The sequence below is a fragment of the Pinus tabuliformis genome, chromosome 2_2 (assembly GCF_031772625.1).
Source record: "Pinus tabuliformis cultivar Carrire ecotype Pingquan chromosome 2_2, CPIR1, whole genome shotgun sequence".
Taxonomy (NCBI): Eukaryota; Viridiplantae; Streptophyta; class Pinopsida; order Pinales; family Pinaceae; genus Pinus; species Pinus tabuliformis.
The window spans coordinates 719,691,055-719,715,295 of NC_142300.1; the positions used below are offsets into that span (position 1 = coordinate 719,691,055).

A 24,241-nucleotide genomic window follows, 5' to 3' on the forward strand; every position below is an offset into this window, starting at 1 on the left:
CATGATATGAACAGTAGACAAAATGCAAATGTTACAAGAGAAAACAGCAGTCAAGAAAATGTCCTGTTAGCTTGTAACATGGCTGAAACACATAGTGAGGACATATGGTTTTTAGACTCAGGTTGCAGCAACCATATGACCGGAAACATAGCCTTCTTTTCTGCCCTAGATAAAAATGTGAAATCAGAAGTCACACTAGGAACTGATAGTAAAGTGTCTGTTATGGGAAGAGGAAAAATAAAAATACTTTCAAAGCAAGGAGAAAGGAAAACCATAGCAGATGTATACTATGTCCCCGGAATGAGATGTAATCTCTTGAGTATTGGACAGCTTGTCCATAAGGGCTACAATGTTTTCTTTAAAAATGATGTGTGCACCATCATGGATATACCACCCAGCAAAAGATGCATTGCTGAAGTGAAGATGACAAGGAACAGGATGTTCCCTCTCCGGATCAGGGCAGACATGAAGAACAAAAGGGAAATGGCAGCAGTCACCGAAGAGGCCTTCCAAAGCGTGCCAAAGGATGAGAACTGGTTATGGCACTTGAGATTTGGGCATCTAAATTTTGGAGGTCTAAACTTATTGAGCAGAAAAGGAATGGTAAGAGGATTACCATTGATAGAGAAACCGGACAGCCTATGTGAAGGCTGCATTTTGGGAAAACAACATAGAGAAAGTTTTCCATCAGGGAAGAGTATAAGGGCAAAGACACCCTTAGAGATTATCCACTCAGATTTGTGTGGACCAATGCAAGCTCCATCATTAGCAGGCAGCCTATATTTCTTGACATTCATTGATGATTTTACAAGAAAGACTTGGATATATTTCCTCAAGAACAAAAGTGAAGTCTTTGAGAAATTCCAAAACTTCAAAGCATTTGTTGAAAACCAAAGCGGGCTGCACATTAAAGTTTTGAGAACTGATAGAGGAGGTGAATATATCTCCAAGGAATTCCTAAGATTTTGTAGAGAAAATGGAATACATAAACAGTTTACAGCAAGGTACACTCCACAGCAAAATGGAGTTGCTGAAAGGAAGAACAGAACCATCATGGAGATGGCAAGGAGCATGTTGAAGGCAAAGCATTTGCCAAATGAGTATTGGGCTGAAGCTGTACATTGTGCAGTTTATATATTGAACAGGTGTCCTACAAAAGCAGTCATGAACAAAGTGCCAGAAGAGGCATGGAGTGGGAAAAAGCAAGAAGTCACCCACATGAGAGTTTTTGGATGTGTGGCCTATGCACACATTCCAGATCAGCTAAGGAGGAAGTTGGACAGCAAAGGGGAGAAATGCATCTTCATTGGATACAGTGATGAATCCAAAGCCTACAGGCTGTACATTCCATCTACCAAGAAGTTCTTTGTCAGCAGGGATGTTCAATTCATAGAAGAGGAAGCTTGGGATGGAAGCATAGAGAAAACAGTCAATGTCAAGAACTGTTTGTCTCATGATGAAGATGAAGAGGAGGTGGCTGAAATGAATCCCCAAACAACAGCGCCAACACAAGGACAGCAAGGTACACCATTGAGGATCAATGAGAGTGCTTCTCCAAGCACACCACAAGGAGGAAATTCAAGTGCATCTTCAAGCACTTGCACACCAAGTGAACGAGAAGCTATTAAAGATAAGAAATGGATAGAAGCTATGGATGAGGAGATGAATGCCATAGAGAGAAACAAAACATGGGATTTGGTTGAGTTACCAAAAGGCAAAGAAGTCATTGGTGTGAAATGGGTCTACAAGACCAAGAGCAATGCTGAAGGCAAGATTGAAAGGCACAAGGCAAGGCTGGTTGTCAAAGGCTACAAGCAGCAGTATGGGAGAGATTATGAGGAGACTTTCGCCCCGGTTGCAAGAATGGAAACCGTGAGAGCAGTGCTGTCCATAGCAGCTCAAAACAAATGGAAAGTCTACCAAATGGACGTGAAGTCAGCATTCCTAAATGGAGTGTTAATGGAAGAGGTCTATGTGGAACAGCCTCTTGGATATGAGAAGAAAGGTGAAGAGCACAAAGTGTGCAAATTGAAGAAAGCTCTTTATGGGCTGAAGCAAGCGCCAAGAGCATGGTACAGCAGGATAGATTCATATCTATTGGATAATGAATTTGACAAATGTGAAGGAGAACCCACAGTCTACATCAAGGAAAAGGATGGTAAGATTTTACTTGTTGTCTTATATGTTGATGATGTTATTTTCACAGGTAATGATGATCAGCTCATTAAAAATTTTAAATCAGTCATGAAGGATGAATTTGAAATGACTGACATGGGTTTCTTGAGATACTTCTTAGGCATAGAAGTAGATCAAAATGAAAAAGGAATTTTTATATCTCAAGCAAGATATGTAAATCAAGTTTTGGACAGATTTAACATGCAAGAATGCAAGGCAGCCATCACTCCCACAGTAATGGGATTAAAACTCAGCAGAGAGGACAGCAGCAAGGATTTTGATCCTAGCTTGTATAAAAGTATTGTGGGCAGCCTTATGTATTTAACAGCAACTAGGCCTGATTTAATGTATGCTGTTAGTTTAATTTCCAGGTTCATGGAGAGGCCGAAGGAGGCACATTGGCAGGCAGCAAAGAGAATTTTGAGGTATGTCAAAGGTACCAAAATGTTTGGAATTTTATATCATGCCTCAGAACATTCAGATTTGGTTGGATACACAGATAGCGATTGGGCTGGAAGTGTAGATGATCGGAAGAGCACTTCCGGTTATGTTTTTCATATGGGTTCAGGAGCCATTTCATGGGCTTCTAAGAAGCAGTCCATTGTAGCATTGTCTACAGCAGAGGCTGAATATGTGGCAGCTACAGCAGCAGCATGTCAAGCAGTGTGGATGAGAAGAATGTTGAGAAGCTTAGGCCAAGAGCAGGCAAAAGCGACAGTGATCTTTTGTGACAATAGCTCAGCTATTGCATTGTCAAAGAATTCAGTGTTTCATAAGAGAACGAAACACATTGATACCAGGTTTCACTACATCAGAGAATTGGTGAACAATGGAGAAATTGTCCTAGAACATTGCAGGACTCAGGAACAGGTAGCAGACATCTTGACAAAGCCATTGGATCAGAAAAGCTTTGAATTTTTGAGAAAGTGTCTCGGTATGACCGAATGCCCAGCTGTTGAAATTAAAGGGGAGTGTTGAAATCTAATTTCAACGCAGCCGTACGCTCCCCAAAACCGCCAGCAAAAACCACAAACCGGTTTAAAGATTTCTCGGACCGCCTACTTGCAGAGAATGGTTTTCGTACACAAGGGCCCGAGAAAATGTGGAGCTGACACGTGGTTCAGCCCTGACGTAACGCAACGTCATTTTCTCGGAGGTTAATGTTCAGCACTTGTTGGCCTTCCGATATTCTCCTCCTCCGTTCGATCTACTCCACCCTTTTGGTCCGTTGATTGCCCAAACCTGCATACGGAAAATATTAAATTCAATGCATTGCGTGGAGTAAAAGGTTTATGGTTGACCGCCGTAGGTGAGAGAGAGTCATTGAATTTAATGGTGCTACGTAGATTTAGGTGGGCCTTTTTATTATGGGTATGGGCACGTATAATATATGTCTTTTATATATATTTCTTATATACGGCATGTATTAAATGTGAAAACATATGTAATAAGTTTTTATGTTTTTGAGTGTGTTGACTTTCATTATGTATGGCACACGGGAGGTAAATGGAATGTGTTCGCAGCAGCGAAAAGAAGAACCAGAGGTTGTATGCACAGCAGTGCACAAATGTCTTTTGTAATGTTTTTGTGAGGCATAGTAAAACAGAGTTGTAAGAAAACCGTGTGTGGTTTTTGCACGAGCAGTGCATAAAGAAAATGGTGAAGTTTTTTTTGTAAGTCTGTGTGAATTTTGTTTACAGCAGTAAACTTATGTAAACTTTTATTACAGCAGTAAGTTGTTTTCACTGCAGTGAATGTAAAAAGGGATTTACAGCAGTTAACCCAGTAATTTCTCAGAAATCTTTTATGGTGTTGAAATACTCTGTCTCTCAGTGAATTTTTTTTTTAAGTCTTCTGTGCACAAAAGGATCCTGGAGAAAAGTAAAAACAGAGCATTGCCTCTGTGTGTTTGAATATTTGGTTTTTGGTATTTTCCCCATTAAAAATACCCAACATATTCATCATTTGGGAGATCTGGAATGCAAGGAACCATTACATCTTTGAAGGGAACCCATCGATTATAATTGTATCTGCTATAATGCTATATCATGGGCAAGTGACATTACCATGGACATAGGTGTAAAATAGTACAAAGAGAAGATGAGATCTCCCCCTCTGATTACTTTGCCTGCGGGATGGTTTGATGGTGCATCACAAAGGGGAATGTGTGGCTGTGGTGTGGTTCTCAAACCAGATAACAACACATAATACTACCTTCACTGGAATGGTGGTCCTGGGACCAACACCAGAGTTGAAATCATAGCACTTTGGGGTTTAGTCTGGTTTGCTGCGGAGAAGCAACTGGACATCACCAACATTTATGGAGACTCCAAAGTCATCATCGACGGGATACTAGGCCACACTGCTTTCGATCCTCCTCTACTAGTTGGTTGGACCAACAGGGTAAGACATTTGCTGGCCTCTCTCACATCATACTCCATCTCACATATACTCAGAGAAAACAACAAGGATGTGGATAGACTATCAAAAGCTGGACTATTAGATCAGTTCGGAATCATTCATTATACTCTATGTGTGGACCAGCATATCAAAGAGGTTGGAGAGATTCACATGCACCTTGGATCTTGCTTTCTGTTTGTATTTCGAATTTTTCCTATTTTGCTCCTTGTGTTTATGGACCGCTCTGGTTTGCTGTTTTTTTCCATTTTGAACTGAAATTTGGATGGCACAAGGTGCACACCACACGTTGATTTTGGATGCCATGCCGCATCACTTTATCCGGCAAGACTGTTTCTGTTTGTCTATCTAGATTCATAGTTTACATTTTGATACATGTACTAGTCTTTTTCATTAATATTAAAAAGCCCAGGTTTTTTTCTTCGGGAAAAAATGGATGAAGCTTTCCAAAAAGTTGTCGACATCCATATTTGCCAAGAAAAACATACCTCCTTCTACCTCGACTTCAACTTGATGGTCCACTTCTGCTCATAAAACCGAGCATTGGAATAGACTTCTGCCAAGTGCCTACTATAGAACCATGGCTGCGTTACCGAGTGCTAACGAGTGCTGTTTGATTCACATTTTGCTGTAGTGCTAACGAGTGCATATCATTCACATTTTCTGCAAGATTTTAGTTATGCAGTGGTGAAAAATTCTACCTCATTCCGCACCTACTTCCTGCTGCACGCTTCTACTCATAAATTTGTCTGCTCTTCTTCGAACTCTATGTAAAACGGTGCCCAATGTCGCCTAAATTTCATCATAAAATTGCTCCACGTTTATAACACTCGATGCCAAAAAAAAAAAATTACTGCTGTGAAGTGTTAAGTGGGTTTCTGTTGGTGATATGCTGATTGGAAAAAATAGAAACTTAAATTACATAAACCATAGACATGAAAAGAGATTTTATATGTAGATAGAACATTTTAAATCATACAAAGTACATATTACATTTGATGAACAGCACAAAGTTTTTTTTGGATCCTTAATTGTCTCTTCTATATTTGCGAAATCCCCTAAGATATTTTCCTCCTAATCATATTGTGCTGTTTTGGGAGAGGCATGAAGTTTCTAGTTCGTTGGATAGACATTTGGGTCAGAATTGCATATCTTATCTATTGATTTTGGATAGACATTTTGTTGGAGTTGCATATTTTATCTAGTGACTTTGTCATTTTTAGGATGTTTTTTTTTCATTTATTTTAAACTATATGGTGAATCGATAACTTTTTGGACTAATCTAAGGGAGACACAGGGTCAACCTTCGTTGCTGCCACTATAACACTAAGAGTGGATTAATCTAAGGGAGACACATGATCAACCCTCGTCGCTGCCACTATAACACCAAGAGTATATCCAACAACTTGCAAGCCAAATATACTAAATTCTTATGATTTAGCAAGAGCAGAGACTGATCAACCCTCGTTGCTGCCACTATAACACCAAGAGTATATCCAACAACCTGCAAGTCAGATATGCCAAATTCTTATGATTTAGCAAGAATCGAGACTCGCGGATAAGAGAAGTATACTCCTTGAGCTGTGATCATAGCAGGAAACCATACTCAATGAGATTTGAACCGTACTCTCGTAGAATTCACCCAACAAAACTTTACTAGTAAACCACACATCATTGTATCACTCCTTTTCAATTTATTAGTAATATTAGCTTGTTCAATGTTGGTTCAAAATCAATTTCCTCAAATTTCGTTATAATTTTATTTTAAATTATTTTAAAAAATGTTTATAATATAAAAATAAAATAATATCTTTATTTATATTATTTGAAAATTAAATTATGACTATTACAAATTCCAATATTTAATGTTCTTCCTAGAATATTTAAAATAAAAATAAAAATACACTAGCATCAAAATACCCCATTTAAAACTTCTAATATTAAAAATTCCTTAGAAAAATATTTTTTTTAAATGATGAAAACAATTCTCATGCTCACTGTTGAAGCACAAGCCCATTCCTAGTTTTAGTCATTTATCCTTTTTCATTAAATGCCTAATGAGCCCTTGGTGTACAATAATTTCAAGTATTCTCCATGGCATATATCCATTGTAAAATGTTTGTTTATGGCTAGCTTCCTATTTTTGGTTGTTTTCACTAGTTATCAATACAAATTCTTTCTTTGGTTAATTTTTTTCCATTTGATATACATTGTGATTATATTTTCAAAATTGAACAATGATCAAAGAATAAATCCATTAAACATATTTGTCTGATGCCTATGCTATTGCATAGATACAAAATTTAGGTTAGTAATTTAACCAAGATTCATAGGTATTGGTACGTTTAGTCGTTGCTTTTTTTGGTGTCTATTTGAGGTTTTTGTTGTTGTTTTCTATTCTAAAAACATTAAGGCAAGTAATCGCTGAAAAACAATTAACGAACATATCTATCTGAGCCCTATGCTATTGCACGATAATGCCTTAAGTGCAAGTTTTCAGCTCATAGTTTATTTTTTCATAGTTCTACCAAAGGTGCATCAAGGTTCCATGACCATGAGCATTGCATATGGAACCTTGACATACCTTTGGAAGAATAGTGAGCATGAGGGATCGTACCTAACGATTCATATTTAAGGAAAGTCTATATAATATATAAGAATTGTCTCTATTGCATAGGTACATAATTTAGGGGATCAATTTGACCAACATTCATAACTATTAGTACCATTAGTCATTAATTTTGTTGGTTTTTATTCTGAAAACAATGAGGAAATAAGATGGAGGGAAATTATTCTTGTATAGATTAATTTTTTTTTATACAACCTTTCGATAACTTTGTTGATCCCATTAAACATTTAACTAATATTAATATTGCTTGAAATATGGTTCATTTGACCTTATGCCATTTTATATATGACAATTTTGATATGTCAAATTCTAATAGGTAATATGACATTAATAATCTATTTTTTATTATCCAATTTTATTAAAACAAGTTTAGAGGAATTTTTTTTTATGTAAGATTGTTCAATGATTTTGAGAAACTAAATACTTTTGGATTATTGTCTTTTAGACTATAAACACCATATACTAGTCTAGAAAACAACAACAACCACTTAATCACTTATTAAATCAAACATATTAATTGACATTTGATCATGTCATTTAACTTTTAAATTTCTAAGATATCTTATTGCATGTGCAGGTATCCCATATGACCCTTAGATTGGTGTTGTGAGGTAACCAAATTGGTGTAGTGTGTTCAACCAAAAATGATCACTTGGAGCCTTCTAGTCCTATTCCTTTTATTCCTATCATAGTCTTCATTCCTTTTATTCCTATCATAGTCTTCTTTTGGCCTTGCATCCTTACAAAGTGTAGCCTATTTGTTAGTGTTGCCCCAGGCTTCCCTCAATAGTGTTCTGGAATATTATATAATATAGTTCTTTTGATCTTCCCTACAACCACTTATTCCAAGTGTATTCGAATGTCTCTTGTAGAATCGAGGTTTGGTGACAACTAAGTTGTATTTAAATATCCCACATTGATTTACCTTCTAATTACGAAGCCAATCATAGTTCCAGATTATGTGGCATCTTTGTCATGGTTCCACCCGTCACACTTCCTATGACTCTTCTAGTTGTTTTCAATCATTAGGGTTGATAACCTTGGATTTCTTTCACATGAATGCACTTCCCACTTGGTCAACGATTTTCATCCAACACAAAGTTCCTTTTTATTTTATAGGAAGGATTTCCATTAATATCCTTTATTCACGTTACAACTTGGACATATCCACACCATTGGATTATCTTCCCTAAAGAAGGCAACCATAATTCCTCTCCTTTTTATTTTATAGGAAGGATTTCCATTAATATCCTTTATTCACGTTACAACTTGGACATATCCACACCATTGGATTATCTTCCCTAAAGAAGGCAACCATAATTCCTCATCCATGGGTTGTTTTTTCTGTTAAAAAGGTGTCGATATCTTCAAACAAACTTCATATTTTTTTCTGGATTTGTCACGACAATACTTTGACAATCCTTCCTACTGAGTAATATTGCTTAGATTATGAGTCCTCAATCTTGGAATATCTTACATGGGCTGCTAGGCGGGTGTAAAAGTGCACATATTCTAGGGATAAAATATCAGTTATAGAAAGATGATAAACGAGGTGACTTGGCAGGCCCCCAAAAGATATCATCATGGCCCTATTCCACCTTTATGCTATAATTGAAAATTCATGCTCATGTTTCACTTTACAAGAACACTTATTGACCTCTTATGACATTTGAATTTTTTTTGGTCAAGGGAATGAATTCAATGTTTTCACCTTTGCCCACTTTGGAGTGTCAAGTTCAATTAATAAATGTTTACTTTCAAATTATATAGCTTGTTTTAAATATAGAATGACGTTTTTTTGGTAAATGTGTTATGGAAAATATTATGAGATTGTTGATTAGATCTCTTAATTAACCCATATCCACATTATAAGTAGGTCTAATGCATTTAGTGGTTATAATGGTAATAGGTTGAATCTATCCATGTCAAACAAGTATGATATATATATACTCATTAGCCCTAGCCCTAGATACGTTAGTTTGATTGGGGTTTAGTCCCCAATAGTTCTCAGGATCAAACCTTAGTTTAGTTAAGAAGCAAGATAAGTTTTCCAGAGACTTTTATTTTTAATCAAACATATTTTATTTTTTTTATTAAATATTTTTATTTTTTGTTTAAATAGGCATGTTGTATATAGTTTTGATAATAAAAAAGAATTGAATTATTATGGGTTCCTTTAGCATGATTGGTGAGTTTCTAAACTTTGCTTTTCACATTTTTAATGAGCATAGTGTTTCATAGGTTTTTTTTTTGTTAATTAGCAAAACCACATTAATAAAGTGGTTGAAGTAGCTACTTAGGCATCATTTTCCACCTTTTAATGTTGTTGATTGGCATATGGAAGGTGGAAAATGAAGCTAATCGAGATATTTCAATCACCTTTTTAATGTGGTTGTGCTAGTTGACATGCATTTGGAAGATTAGTAGACGATGATTGAAAATGGTTGACTATGACTAATATATTCAAGTTATGGCTAAGAGATTATTATGGTGAACTTATAGTTAACTATGGTTGACCATGGATGGCTATGGTTGACGATTATTGACCTAGTAAACATAGGCCAACCTAATAAACCTAGGTTAATCTAGTAAACTTATGTCAATCAAGTCAACCTAGTAAATGTAGTAAACCTAGGTCAACCTAGCAAGCCTAGGTTAACCTAGTAATCATAGTCAACCTGATAAACCTAGTAATCTCAATAAACTTAGGTCAACATAGTAAACCTAGGTCAACCTAGTAAAGCAAGGTGAAACTAGTAAATACAAATCAACTGAGTAAACCTAGTAAACCTAGGTCAAACTTGTAAACTCAAGTTAGATTGCAATGACACTTATTATTTGTTAAATTGCTATGTTGCTTATTGTTCATCAAATATTTAAGTCATTTTCTCTTTGTAACTTTGAAATGTTGTTTGTTGTTTGTCACATTGCGACATTTTTTTTTGTTCGTCACATTATGAAATTGTTTATTGTTAGCACTTGAGATATCATTTCTTATTCATCAAATTGTGACCATTTTTCTCGTTCACAACATTATGACATTGTTTTTTTGTCCAAATGCGATCTTGTTTATTGGTCGTCACATTATGATAGCATTTATTGTTTGTTGCTTCGTGGCATTGTTTGTCAACAACAAAGCTAATACTAATGCCCATGTTAACTATGGTTTAATTTATAGCTACTACTAATAATAATAATTTAAAACAAAGTTATAGTTAAATTAATGTTTATGATTTTTTTAATATTTGACAATATGATGAGTATCATTAAGTAAGTGTTTTGAGGTTTATCATGGATTGATGTCTATCATCATTTAGTAGAGATTTAATTTATGGATACACTAGTGTTATATATGTTTATGTGGATAGACGTGGCTTATTTGGAATAGGGCTTCCAAAATTTTAGTTTAATTACTAATAATTATTAAGTACATGATAGAGATTTAACCTCCATAAATATCCCCTTTTTACCCTTTTAATTAAATTAATTAATTAAAAAATTGCATCTAAACCATTGCATATGAAATAAACTATGGTATTGAATCATGAAATTGTAAGAAACCTTATTTATAGATTACAAATCTCCATTTTTAAAATTTTTGTTAATTTATATATATAACTTAAAATAATAATTATTTTTTACTATTTTTTGATTTTTTATACATACATGCGAGTGATTCTCAAATTAAATTTATTTATATTAATGTGATTAGGTTTATATAAAATCACAAAAATAGACTTTTGTCTTTACGTATTTATTCTTATTCTAATATTTATAGGGTTCTTATTTATATATTTTCAAAATATTAATAGTAGTAATTATAATAAATCACCTCAATTTAGGGGCATTAACCAATCACAGCTTTGTATACCCATATAATAACTATGCATACTCCAAATTAACTATTAACTCATAAATTTTACCATTGACCATAAAATTTGACCACGTTCTAGGAGACTACGTTGAACCATATTAACAATTACACTTCATAGTAAGCAAATGGCAATGGATAGGTTCCATCATGGATAAAATTGAGTGTAGTGTTGATTATATTAATTTCACTCAATATGAAAATTACGCTTCTAGATCTGCAGACAACCTTGACTTCAAATGATGTGTTCACCAAGAATACGTGTTCCGTAAGCCACGACCAGGAGGCGGCAGGTGAGGATACTTGTTGACCAAGGCACCGCCTTAAACCGTGTGAAAGTTGTTGACCAAAGAAGGCGAGATGTGATTCACGGATTCTGTCGAACAGGCTACACAGGAGTGTGCAGATCGATATAAAAGGTTTGTGACACCACCACAACATTACATCAAATGTGAGGGAAATCATCGTTCGAAGATGGAGAACGTGATTTCCCAAATTTGGTCATTGATTGGTCTCTTCACTCTCCTCCAAAACTTCATTCCTCCACAGTTGCTGCAATTGTTGAATCGATGGCTGTTCCTGTTTCAGGAACGTTTCAATACCTATTACGAACTTGACATTCCACAGTTCAATGGGAATTATGGAGCCAATCCAAACGAGGTGTACGAGGAAGTGGAGCTCTACTTATCCAACCTCGACGTCATTAAGGGAGCCCGGAGACTAACAGTATTTCGCGCCAAGGAATCGTGCAGTATGAATTTTAGCCCGGCTCCCGATGAAGAGATGCAAGAATCTTTCACGGGAGCCACAATGTGGTGGTCTCACCACGTTCAACTTCTTGGTAGCGACAATCGGCTCGATAAGCGCTGGTTTCACCTAAAAACAGCGAGGTCTAACGAGCGCTTGTTGTCGACCTATTTTGACCATATTGCGAAAGGTGCAGCTGAATTCAAGAAACAGAGCAGGGGCATAACCATCTATACCAATAATAGAGATGCCCGATATGGGAATGGTTGGACCGGTGTTCCGTTCAAGCATCCATCCACTTTCGATTCTCTGGCCTTCGATCCGACGATGAAGAACAAAATTATAAAGGATCTCGACTGTTTCAAGAAAGGCAAGGAGTTTCACAACAGAGTCGGCCGTGCTTGGAAGCGCGGGTACCTTCTGTACGGCCCCCCTGGGACAGGGAAATCTAATCTCGTGGCCGCCATTTCGAACTATATGAAGTACGATGTGTACGAGCTGGAGCTCACAAAGGTTTTCGACAACTCCGAGCTTCGTTTGCTGCTCTTGCAAATCAGCAGCGGATCCATCATTGTTATTGAGGATATCGACTGCTCGCTCGATCTGACGGACAGGCTTTCCCAGCCTCCAAATCCTGGTGAACAGCAAAGCGGAAGCCGAGTAACTCTTTCGGGACTTCTCAACTTCACGGACGGATTATGGTCATGCTGCGGGGAGGAACGAATTATCATCTTCACGACGAACCACAAGGATAAGCTGGACCCTGCACTTTTAAGATCTGGCAGGATGGACATGCACATACTCCTCTCTTTCTGCAACTTTCCTGCTTTCAAATCGCTTGCATTCAACTATTTGCAGGTTGAAGACCATCCACTTCTTTCTGCTGTGGAGGAAAGCATGAGGGAGACTGAAGCCGAAATGACTCCTACAGAAATCTCTGAAATCCTGATAAGTCATTTGGACGACCCTCTGAAAGCCTTGAATGCAGTTATTTCCGCACTGGGTGATCGGGTTAAATCGACATGTGTAACAGATTGTAAAGAGCATAAAGGGACGGAAGAAAGAATAGCGACAACCCAAGACGGGATTGGGCCACTGAGGAAGAAGGGCAGGCAGAGGAAGGTGAAACGTTATTCAAAATCCAAGCATTTGATCATAGATTGTCTTGAATATGTTCCGTCACACTGAAAGCGGTTTCAGAGGTGTTGTTTGATGGTATTGTTATGTATATTATTGATTCGATTGAAAACAAAGAATTCATCCTTTTTTCGTCATCTGTATGAATCATGCTCTAACTTCAAAAAGTTGTATATGATATAGCGCGCAATCCTATAATATAAATTAAATTTATGCAATCATCAACCCTTTTTTTATTATATAGTTTGTATTTTCCAAATTGAAAAAATAATCATAATAATTTTTAATTTTATTTTAAATTATCTAGGTATAGAGATTAAAAGCAATTTTTATTTTATGACGAGTGTAATATACCATATTGTTATTAATTTATTTTACCAAACTAATAAAATAGAAATATTGTTTGTATTAAAATTATTATTCAAATATTATAATTTTAATAATTGCAATTATGTGAGAAAATTAATTTTGAATGGAGTAATATAGTGATTAGTTTATATATTTTTAAATTTTAAGTTTTGTTATTTGAATTTAATTGTATTTATATTATAAAGTGAAATATTTTTAATTATGATTTTAAGAATATTGATTGAAATATTAAATTTTGCTAATATATTTAGTTTTAAAAGATTGTGTTTTATTTATTAAATATATTAAGTAAAAGAAAAATTAATTTCTTACCAAGGGGCAAAGATTTGTATTGGAATTTATAATTTTTTTTAGTTAATGTTAAATAAAATAAAAATATTACAATTTTGACTAACACATTATACTAATTTAAATAGTTATAAAGGTAAAAACATCAAAAACCATCTACTTATAAAATATGCTACATGGTAATCATAAATCTTAATTTAAAATACCCTGAGATTTATAATTTTTCTTATAGTTAAATTATTATACATTAATTATACCTAATACGTTTTATAGTAATCATAAATTTTAATTTAAAGTAGACTTGAATTTTACAACCTTCCAAATTAATATTAAATAAAATCAAAATATTAAATTCTTGGTTCATACATTATACTGGTTTAAAATAACCAAATTCAAATTACAAATTGCATTGTGATCCATTAAAATATCAAAACACTATTTTTTTTTAATAGTAGATACTTCAGTGATAATGTTGTATGCTAAATATGCAAGATATTTACGTAATAAAGTTGTAATTGAACGATGTAGGATTGTGATATGTTAATGTGGATGAAACAACAATGTGATACAACAGATATGTTTTATATGTGAGATCAATGTTACATAATTGATATGGTTGTTGTAAATGTGAGTAATGATGATATTAAATTTAAGTTTCTGTGATCTATATTAAGTTTTTGAGATATGTTTTTGGCAATAATCACACTATAATTCATAAATCTATACCAAGTTTTTGAGACATATTTTTGGCAATAATCACATCATAATTCATAAATCTAGACATTTAAAACCAGTAAATGTAATTCATCGTTAAGAATCTACGTATATATATTTCATCATGAGTACACATGGTTTATTCTTGAATAAATGTACAAAAGTCATTTGTATTAGCATACTAATATTTGATATATATTATGCTAATATTTGATATATAAGGCTGATGGTGATTCGTAGATTACAACCAAGGTAGTTTAGTCGAAGTTATCTTTATGCGGACCACGTGTGCATTGCATAGTGGAAAACGTATGTGCATTACGTAGTGGAAAAGGTATGTAGGCGTAGTGGAAAATGTATCTGGACCACAAGAAACTAGATAGGTAAGTAGGTTATTTTAATGTTAACGTATTAGGTAAGTTTTGATTATTATTATTGATATTAAATTAAAATTGTTTATTTTTGATGGTTATTATTGATAATTATTAATAATTAAATTAAAATTGTAGAAAGTTTATTTTAAAATAGATATATGTTTTTATCTGATACACAAGATTATGGTGGTTTAGACTCAATTTATTCAAAAATAAAAATAAAATGATATAGTGATAATAATTGATAATTAAACTAAAATTTTAGAAGCCCTACAACAATAAACACCCATTAACATAATTAATTTGTTATATGATATTAGTGTAATTATAGTAACAAATGTAATTGATATATATGACATCATTTTATTTATATTACTAAATGTAGTTGATATACATAGATTCACATCATTTTCTCTATTTATAAATTTTTTCATCCAAATTATGTCATTTTTGTTGTTGTTGTCAATTTGCATGATAATTTGGTAATTGCATTACATAAATGTGAAAATATAAGCATGTATTTAAATATATAAAACAATTAGTATTTGAAATTCTATTCATTGACGTATAGTATACAACCAAAAAATGCTAATATCTTTCATTTATAACCACAAAATAAAAATTTATCAACATAACAAATAACTTTTATTAAGCGTAGTCTAACTTATAGAAGAAATTGTCATTTTCAGTGCACTTTTATAGTTAATTTCAACCTAATTCCAAGAGGACTTTTTAAAAGACTTGAATTTAAGTTGTTTAATCTATAAAATTCAAGTGCCCAAGTTTTTACAAGGTGTTGAATTCATTTAGCCATTCAAAAAAATATTTTAAACAATAAAAAATTATAATAGTAAAAAAAATTATTAAATGTATAAGTTAAACTCAACAATTTTATTATATAAAAACTCAGTTTTATATCATAATTCAATTCTCAAACACAATTATATATATATAATCAATTTAATACTGGTATATATATATATATATCTATATATATAAATAAATATAAATAATTATATAATCTCATTAATTTCATACGAGTGTGATATGAGATTGATTTTTCTCATTGTTACCATTATTACTCTTAAGTGAAATAACTTCACTATGTAACTAAGGATTTGAACCCCTAATGTTATATTTATATTTACTTTATATTTCCACATAATTTTTTAAGAAATAAATTGTTATTGAAATGAAAATATAATAAAATAAAAAATTAATGAATTACAACAAAATATAACTTATTTAGTAAAAAATAATTAAGAAAAGAGAACTTTTTGTTTTCTCATCCTATGAATGAAATGCAATTTGTAAGTCGGAGCTTGGGGTTTGAACGATTGGGGTTTGAACATAGGGATTGATTAGAGATAAATTAATAAGGTTTAGGTGGTTAGATATGATTTTGGATGCATTTTAATTTTTTTTATATATGTTTTATATTTATATTAAAAATGCTTATAGATGTGTTATAATTAGTTTTGAGTAAATTTATTAAAAATTTATATTTTATAGTTTAGTGTGAGAATGAGTGTAATTTTTCTTTTTATTATTCAATTTAGAGTAGAATTTTTTTAAAAGAAAATTAAATATTCATTTAAAAATGGTTGAATATATATATATATATATATATATATATATATATATATATATAACTATATATATATAACTTCATTTTTATTGTTTGAGATTACAAAATAATTGATTGCTATTTTTATTTTTAATTACAAGAATGACATAAAATTATGTTATTAATGTATAGCTCAAATATTATATTTATAGATAATAGTGATTTTTTTTTGGTTATTAATTTTTTTTTAAATATCACATGTTAATTTTTAAGGAATTTAGACTTCTGTGATCCATAACATTGTTTAGATAATCTTCGGCAAAATCACATAATCAATCATTTGTCGACGCGTTTCGAACCAACCAGTGTGGTTCATCGTCAGGACAAGTTGAAGAACTGATCAGGTTTAGCTTGATTAAATAGGGTGTGCAGAGACTCCAACGGCTATATTGCAACGACTAATTTTGACTTGATGATCTTAGTCAAACCCTTAATTTTATTATTATTATTCGTTAATTGAATAATACAATAATTCTTATTAATTAAATATAATGGTCATTATATCTTCATTTTCGTTAAGCAATCAATATTTATTATTATTCCCAAATTTATTTAAATATAAATAAATAGTATTAAATTATTATTATTGTTAGAAATTAGTTACAAAAGGTAACTTGAGTATTTATTTATTAATAATTGTTTAAATCAAGGTCCAAAGGTAATATTAGATATAATGGTCATTATGGTACAATCAATAAATCATATCATCAACTAACCTATATTTATTTATTATTATTCCCAAATTATATTTAAATATAAATACATAGTATTAAACTATTATTATTCATAGAGTTTTGTTACACTAAGTAACTTGAGTATTTATTTAAAATAATCGCTTAAATCTAAGGGTCCAATGGTAAAATAATAAATCATATTTATTAATTATTTAACCGTAAAAGCCCAAACGAAATTAAATGGATAATTAGGTCCATTAAATAATCTATATTTATTTAATAATATGTAATTTTACTATTATTAAAATTAATAAAAAGAACCATAATTATAGTGCATGTGTAACCATTAACTCAATGTTATTGGTATATCATCAAATTCTAATAATTCCTTGATTATCAATTAAACTTAAGGGTCATTAGGTAAAAATAGATCACCTTTTATAATTAATTTAATAATTTATAATCCTTGAAACATCAATAATTATTCACTAAAATTATTTTAAATAAATTAACAATGTTATTACTCATAAGGTTTAAAAAAAAAAAAAGGGGGGGGGAAGGAAGAATTAAATATCAATGCAACAAATCTAATCTAATTATAAATGACCCCTGGGATTACATAATGACAGAAAACTCATGCATTCCAGACTCGTCAAAAACATAACCCGAGGAGAGGGAAGACAGAAACCCTAAGACCAACAAAAGGGGAAAGAGGAGGCTAGGAAGATAAGGCTGGGACCCAACAACTGCTAATCTTCCAGCCATCATCTCTATTAAGATTGTTCGGCCTTTTCTCAATCTCCAGGGCCTCTCTAAATTTGCGATGGTGAAAATGTGCAACTTTGGCAATGACTTGAGCATCTTCTATACAAACATGATGCATAGTCTTCCCCGCATGCTCAGCTAGGGCTGAGGACTTGGTCCTACCATGTCTTAAGTCAGCTGAATGCTCACTAATCCGTTGATTAATAGAGCGACCCGTCTCACCAATATAAGGGGTCCCACAGGAACAGGGAATGACATAGACGCCCTTCATGTCCTTAGGGTCAATAGGGTCTTTCACAGACCTGAGGGAGCTACGGATAGTGAGGAGAGGTCTAAAAGAAGTGGGCACATCATACTTCCTCAGAACCCTCGCAATCCTATCTGTGGTCCCTTGGATGTAAGGAAGGTTCACACCCATGAGTAATAACGTTGTTAATTTATTTAAAATAATTTTAGTGAATAATTATTGATGTTTCAAGGATTATAAATTATTAGATTAATTATAAAAGGTGATCTATTTTTACCTAATGACCCTTAAGTTTAATTGATAATCAAGGAATTATTAGAATTTGATGATATACCAATAACATTGAGTTAATGGTTACACATGCACTATAATTATGGTTCTTTTTATTAATTTTAATAATAGTAAAATTACATATTATTAAATAAATATAGATTATTTAATGGACCTAATTATCAATTTAATTTCGATTGGGCTTTTACGGTTAAATAATTAATAAATATGATTTATTATTTTACCATTGGACCCTTAGATTTAAGCGATTATTTTAAATAAATACTCAAGTTACTTAGTGTAACAAAACTCTATGAATAATAATAATTTAATACTATGTATTTATATTTAAATATAATTTGGGAATAATAATAAATAAATATAGGTTAGTTGATGATATGATTTATTGATTGTACCATAATGACCATTATATCTAATATTACCTTTGGACCTTGATTTAAACAATTATTAATAAATAAATACTCAAGTTACCTTTTGTAACTAATTTCTAACAATAATAATAATTTAATACTATTTATTTATATTTAAATAAATTTGGGAATAATAATAAATATTGATTGCTTAACGAAAATGAAGATATAATGACCATTATATTTAATTAATAAGAATTATTGTATTATTCAATTAACGAATAATAATAATAAAATTAAGGGTTTGACTAAGATCATCAAGTCAAAATTAGCCGTTGCAATATAGCCGTTGCAGTCTCTGCACACCCTATTTAATCAAGCTAAACCTGATCAGTTCTTCAACTTGTCCTGACGATGAACCACACTGGTTGGTTCGAAACGCGTCGACAAATGATTGATTATGTGATTTTGCCGAAGATTATCTAAACAACATGTTAATTTTGTTAATTACAAAAGACTATTTAGGTCCAAGCCATAAATAAAATATTTTGATATCCATATTAAATAATATAATGTTGTATCACCCAAGAGAAGACATAATTTTATATCATCTTTATAAAATAAGTGAAAGTTAAATAAATATTCTATTTTTTCCTTTCACCTTGAGCAATATGTGTAATTCTTTTGTTTTTTAAAGATATCTCAATGGAGGTTTGAAATAAAATGTTTGAATTTCCATGTTAATTAATGTAATTCAATATCCAATTGGGAGGATTTTCAATTAAGTCATCCATTGAAATCCTAGGATTCATGCTTGGAATATGGCACAGGGGTGACTAGATGAAAGAGAGATTTGGTTCAACCATGTCTATGGTCGGCTGGTATGTGGAAGTCCTGAAACTGGTCGGATTTGCCTATGAATAATAAAAGTTAAGTTATCTTACTTTTGCATTGATTTATATGTGGATTTAATGGTTGTCGTATCTCTGATATTTATATAGTTTTACGCTGGTTATAAGCATGGTTGAATGCATGGTTCATGCCATGGTTATTTCATGTATTTACTAGTTATAGTAGTAGTTCAATGGAGAAGGAGGTGATCCTTATGGTTATGTTTCATAAGTTTTTTCAGCCGTTTATGCTATGTCTTGTATCCTAGACTTGTAGGTTGCATTGATGCCAAATTTTTGATAGAATGTCAGTCCCAGTTGGGGATGCTTGGGCCTAGTCCTGAGGGTAGTTTTTTATTGATTAGAATTGTTATTATGCTTTCAATGAATTTTGGAAGGTACAACAAGTTTTGGGAAGAGGCTAGGATTGTGGGCTAGAAAAGTGGCTTAAATCTCGGGATCGCTGGCACAAAACTAGTAATTTTGGTCCACAATGACTGGCAGCTAGGTCTGTGAGAGTGAATTTGGGTTTCCGATAGCTCCCTTGCCCATAGCATGAGAGAGACTATGGTCTAAGAGCTGCAGAATAGCAGTGGGACCAAGGGACATGCTGTCTGAGTCGATGACTTGTCTCCTGAGGGTTCAGTTGATGATGTTGGATGACTATATTTGATGTTCCATTGATTGCACTTCCTTAATGTAACATACGACGTCGAATATGATCATAGTAGCATCTCTCCTCATGTTTACCCTGGTTGGTATGGTTACTTTGGGTAGAATTGGGAGGGGGTGTTATAGGGTGGTAGTAGAGCGTGGTTTGCGCTCTCCTTGGGTGAATTTGTTGGTCATGCATGCATTGTGTGTCTTTTACACTTGCATTCCATGTACTTGTTGCATTCCATAATGACTGATCATGGTTGTAATAAGGTTGTCATGAGGAACTTGATGTTGATTAAATGGAATCCATCGCGAGGAGTATATGATTGGTTACATGATTATATGCATCTTGATTACATCCTTTTATGTTGGGTGGCATTCTTCGTTGTTTGATTACATGCATCAATCTTGTAGGTTAATCATAAGAATTGATCTCTTATTCTCGACTACATGCGGTTATGCATATGTGTAGTTGATTAAGAATTGCTTATGCAGGTCGATAGTTGCATGAATCAATGTGTAGGTCTTGGTTATAGTTATGCATGAATAGTAGGTCAAACATGCCTTGTGAAGTCATGGTATGCAATTTAGGTCATCATGGTGCTATTGGTATGTTATGATGCTAATGTGTTGGTTGAGATAGAGTAGGAGATGCAGAGTATTGCATGTTAAGCAGATCGTCATATAGGTATTGCATGTTGACATGAAGGTATATAAGTTAAGGATTGTTATATGTATTAGGTTTATATACATTAGGTTTATGCACATGTCTTTTGATGTTATGGTTACATTCATGATAGATGTTAGTTTATTATTATAGTTATATGCACATGTGTCGGATAATCAAGAATGGTAGTAACCTATGGTTGTATACATTGCTATTGTTGCTTCAGGTTAGATCACTTACGGATTATGTTATATGTTGTTGATGAAATATCTTATAGGTTAACTTATGGTTGTTAGATGCTAGTGACTTGATGATTAGTGTTATTTCATTAAGATCTTGATGTTATATGTATCATGCTAAATTGGATTGGCCTATGCAGATGGTTAGGGTTACGACATTCAGGTATGAGTCGAATTATCATGTTGCAATGTTTGTACTTATATAGACTGATCATACACATGTGATTACTATGCATAAATGATAATTGTTTATGAGTTAGATTATGAATTCGTTAGTTAGTGATTGTTATGGATATCATGATCTTATTTATGTTGGGTTGATATGTTCAGCAGTTATATAGTTCTAATATGGATTGATTGTGAAGACAATATTGCCTCCTCTGAGATACAATAAGGTACAAGTTTCCTTATGTTTTATATTTGGTGCTTGATTGTTTGATTATGTCATCTAGTTGATTTATTTAGCATGGTATGTTGCTAGTTGGTTGAATGTTTGATGAATTGCATAATATGAGTATGTATTCAAATGATCTTGTTTTAAGATGATTGTGCTAATACATATGAGTTGAGGTAGTTGACGTGTACTTGAGTATGATAGGTGATAGTTGTAGCATTATGTATTATGACTCATGACTATGAGTTGACTATGGATTATGACATGATTGTTAGTCCTGGTAAAGCTTGATTTAAAATTTATAGATATGATTTTCTTGATATGTGGAACATGTGGTTGACATGTGTGAGTAGTTGTAAGAAACATGCTTGGTATTAGAGTGACAAGGTAATAGTTGACGTGTTTATATAAATAATAGTTGGGTGATGTGACAACACATAGTAAGCCTCGATTGCAACAAGGAGAAAGGTAAAAGAAAGGAATTGGGCAAGAATTTATTTGGCTAGGTTTGGAAACTCTAATTCCAAACAAATGAGTGCTTTGCATACATGGAGTCTTCTTAACCTTGATTTTGTTGACATTCTGTGGATATGTGCTAGATTCATGAACATGTACTTGACAGGTATATTGGCTAGCCTCTATTTATAGGTGGATCTGTTAAGATTATTGGAGTCCCTTGAGAGATGGTGTGGATGTGTTCAGTTGTAAGGCAACATGTTTGGCACAAAAAGATAAGTTTATTGTTATGTTTATTTATGCATTGACATTATGTGTTTATGGAAATATAACGCAAGGAGTTGCATGGAAAGATGGATTGCCATGAATCTTGAAGAAGGCTCGGGTTGAGCTTTCCTTTGAAGCACTCAGAACCATGGGGATTGAGTGATGGTGCTTACTGTTAGTCTTGTGATTTTGGTATTTTGCGATTGTTGTGCTTGATTTTCTATTTTACGTGTAAGACTCATATGAAGCTCTATGCATGAGTAACCACAGTGGAAGATAAAACTATGATAGTTGATTTGACTGGTTGGGTCCATAGTGGTAAGTGGATGGTGGTAGTACAATCATGTGAAAGGTAACTAGAAAAGGTAAATTAAATGGATCTGAAGTGTCAGATGCCTTGGCTATGTTGGGAACGATTGTTCTCAATGTTGTACATGTTGTACATGGATAAAGGAAGTTCTCTTAACCTAGACCTTATGTTATCTGGTAATTATGTCATGATCATGATTATGGCAATGTTTATATATATATGCATGTATGTATGTATGTATGTTGTCACCATCTGATAGGGTTATCAGGGATTGTTCTTGTGGAGGAATGATTTCTTATGCAGGTGAATGACATGAAGAAATTCCTCATACATGAAGAATCAACTGGGAAGAGTAGTCACAACAAATATACAAGGTCAATATCATGCAAATATGAATTGATATTGTATACTTGCATTATGCTTATGTTTATGATAGGTAATGTAGAAGGATACATCAGCAAAATGAAAGCAATGTGATTTGCAACATACTGGGATAGGCATAGATAAGACATTGGGAGTAATGTTTCTTGGTAGAAACAATGTGCTTTTGGATGTGAGGCACTATTGTTGTGCATATGTTGTACATGTTGCATCTATGATGTTGTGCACATGCTTTGTTGTGTATACATAGCATGTGTACATGTTGTTTATGCAATGTTATGTACAAGATGGTATATAAAGTGTTGTGTGAATATTGCATATGCAGTGCCGTGTATAAATGATGTTATGTACATGTTGGGTATGCATTGATATGTACATATGGTGTTCTATGCATGTTGTACATATGGTGCTATGTATCGATGGTGTTGTGTGCATGATTGTACATGTTGTGATGTGTGCATGTGGTGCAATGTACATGTCATGCATGCGATGCTATATACATGTGGTGTCATGCACATGTCATGCATGTGATGCTATGTACATGTGGTATTGTGTACACATTGTACAAATGGTCCAGTGTACACATGGCATTGTGTACACGTTGTGCAGGTGGCGCGATGTACATGTGATGTTGTGCATATGTTGTGTAGGTGTTGTGGTGTATAGGTGGTACTGTGTACATGTTGTACATATGGTACCAGTGTATATATGATATTATGTGAATGTCATACATGTTGTGTTGTGTACATGCTATACTATGTGTATTTACAAATGGCAGAGGAGAAGGCACTGGGTGTTTGTTGAGTGTGGCCATTGATCTGAGGTGTGTACAGAATAAGGACAAAGGTGGAAGCTAAGGATTAATTAAAGGATAAGTAACAATATTTTATTTTAGTCTTTGTATGCATGTGATTTATCACTATGGTATACGAAGATTACGGGTGATCTATGATTAGGTTTATGATGGTTACATGTGATTTATGATTTTGATGGTTATGTTTTGAGCTAAACTAATGTGATATTGTTGTACATGATTATTTGGTCAAAGATGCTAGTTTGATTTGTTATGACATGAAGTAAACAAGATTGCAAGTGTGCCTTATTGACGAGCTACCAGTGAGGTATGATTTGAGGTTATTACAATTGATTTGAATCTAATGGAAATTATGTGCTTGGAACAGGAATGCATGAACATGCCCAGTTGGGTGGTGTAAATCAACTACAAGAATTGGAAGCGACAACAAAAATAAATTGGAACATGTAGCAGTATGCTGGTAAAACACTTCAGGTGTAGGTCCATTGTG

General features: G+C 33.1%; 1 pseudogene; it reads left to right on the forward strand.

Moving 5' to 3' along the window:
- The first annotated feature begins 11,554 nt into the window (after nt 1-11,554).
- On the forward strand, nt 11,555-13,045 carry LOC149194697 (AAA-ATPase At5g57480 pseudogene; annotated as a pseudogene).
- The last annotated feature ends 11,196 nt before the right edge of the window (nt 13,046-24,241 follow it).